Here is a 2,852-nt window from a genome sequence, read left to right as displayed (position 1 = left end):
GCGACAAAGTTGCCATAGTTGGGTGCTGATGCTCCTGGATTTGGCAACAATTCACATATTGGGCATCAAGCTTCACTCAATTACTTATTCAAGCTTTTATCTGCTGCTTGCTGGTTTCATCTCAGAATGGTAAACCGAGAGTAAAAGAAGTGAGTCAATGTGCTGTATTCGTTATGGAAAGCCGAACAGCGGCTCCAGCATCCCTGAGTCACATAAGGGAATATTTGTGATTACAGTAAGTTGTTGTGGGTTTTTTCTGCTGGGACCAGAATCCTGCTGCATCCTCTTGCCGCGACTGCAGGCAATGATCGCAGTCATATCTAACCTACATCCTAAAAACAGATTGTTCATGCAGTCAAAAAAATGTTTTAATTTGACCAATCTCTTTGTTATTTTTGTGTCCAACCAATCATTTGGTTAAAACAACCAATCTATTAAGGTAGTGTTTTTTAACCAATCTATAATGGTGAAAGGGCAAACCAATACAAATCGGTCACTTTGACCAAAATATTGGTTAACTTGTTTAACTACATTGAAAGCCAGAGCCAAGGACTGGAACACTAATCCTGCAATTGCAAGGAAACTGCTGCATCTAACGGCACGGTCGCCACTAGGTCAAAAATTATTACACTCCATACTTGATGACAGCCAAACAGTCACATTAGTAAACCATCAGTTATCATTTATTATGGTTGTTAGGTTAAACAAATAAATAGGTTGATCCAAAACCAATGGCATTTTTTCTGACCAATATATTGGTTAATCTAACCAAAAATAATTTAACCGACTAGATTTGACTAGACTAGTAATTCAACCAGTCCACTCTTACAGTGTAATTCGTCAACACATTGTGGCTGATTCGGTTGTACAACATGTGCTAAAGTACGTCTGCAAGAATAAAAACATTTACCATCATCATATCATTGTTCAAATTTGGTCCAGTTATTATTATTGTCCTAGTTTCTTTCAAATCTGTAACAAATATGTAAAAAACATTATTCATCCATTCATCTAATTATCTAAAATCAAGTTGTAGGGGCAAGAGGTCTAGATATCCCTCCTCCTGGCCACAGTCTCCAGCTCATTCTGGTGAATTTCAAGGGTCAGGTCAAATGAGGCTTATAATCCTTCCAGTGGGTTCTGGTTCTTTATAAATATCTCCTCCAAGTGAGATGAGGTCCCAGAACCTCCAAAGGGAGGAACCTAGGAAGCATCCTAATCGGAGTGAGCAAATCACCTCATCTAACTGCCTAGACTGTCACCTTTGCTATGAGATCCCCTGGAAGAAGCTCCAGACACCCTCCAGAGGAAGCTCTTTTTCTCCATCTGTATCTGGGATCTCACTCATCTTGGAGGCCATTCTTTCCAGTCAAACCCATCCAGATAGCATGTTGCTACCACAACATTGAAGTCCCCCAGAGGTCATAGCAGAAACCTCTGGTGGTCCCCATTCCAGTGCACCAATCAGAGGACCTGCATAATGTAAACTGCTTTTTGGTTTGTGAGAACAGACAACAGTTCTCTTTAGCACCTTAAGGCACAAAAAAGGGACTTTTATAATTCACAGGGCAGTACTCCTTAAAAAGCACTTCTGCTGGGGTCTTATGACAATCCCCAAACTGCTCCCCTTATTTGTCAACCTCCTGTTTTAGTCAACCAACTAATTTCTTTTGAATCATTGGATTCAAAAGATGTCAGACTACAGGCAGGGGAGTTTACCCCTTTGTCCCTTTATACACCGACTTTATGACCACATATTACTTTTTCATCCTTAAATGCTTCAATGTATTCACAGAAGTAAACATTTCATATCCATGGACAGAAAACAGATTTTTTTTTGTAGTGACGTATTTCATAAATAATTCATATAGTTGATTATATAAATTAGAATCAATTTAAGCTCTTCGTACCATCATGGTTATTTTGCTGTAGCTTAGCCATCCAATATAGTATCAATAATGACTTAACATAAGAGTTAAACTTTGGATTAAATATATAGGATTAAAATGCTTGAAATTCAAACTTTTTGCCCTGTCTGACCATTATCTAAGTTTGCCCCCAAACTGGATTTCTCAGATAAGTTGAAAATACTCAACATATTCATCATAAGGACCTGTCTAATTTATTTTTCATCTATATTGTTTATTACTGCTAGGTAAACACATCAAACCTCTCTGCCTACTCTTGATCTTTACTATCCTATCTCAGTACTTTCTGTGATACACTAATGAAAACTTTATACACTGGACCCTCCCCATACATACACACTTAAGGCAAGCAACTTTTCAACAACTGTTATTATTATAGGAGATATTATTATTAACTAACAGTAATTTCTTAAACACAAATAGAACAGTATTGGTCTTTTATNCTGCTAAGCTCAAAACAACCGCGCCTGGCTTGACGGAGAAACCAGGAGAACAGCTGTGCATATTTACGACAGTGCAATTTTACTTTCGCCCTCTGGGGGGAGCCTCCCTGGAAAATCAACACCGGTTGCATAGTGTACCTTTAAGTGCATGCCTGAAATTTAAATTAAAAATAAATAAATCCTTATTTAAACTGTTTTCGCTGAAAAAACTCTAGCGGCTTATCGCCATGATAGGGGTGTAATGTATTTAAGTGACGCGCTAATTTATTTGGCTTTCATGCTTTCTGTTGCAAGCATTTTTAGACACACCAAACACACCGGTCTTTCCTCTTCTCCAACTCTAGTCACAGTGAAGCCAAGCGCTAAATCAATTCATGTTGGGAGTTGTTATGTTGAATAACGGAAGCAAAATGATGACCAGTAATAGCAGGAATATGGATATCTGAAATTCATTTCTAGACATCTAGAATGTTTATTCTAG

This window comes from Cyprinodon variegatus, unplaced genomic scaffold, assembly GCF_000732505.1.
Source record: "Cyprinodon variegatus isolate N-32 unplaced genomic scaffold, C_variegatus-1.0 Scaffold1492, whole genome shotgun sequence".
Taxonomy (NCBI): Eukaryota; Metazoa; Chordata; class Actinopteri; order Cyprinodontiformes; family Cyprinodontidae; genus Cyprinodon; species Cyprinodon variegatus.
This window is presented reverse-complemented; position numbering follows the sequence as displayed.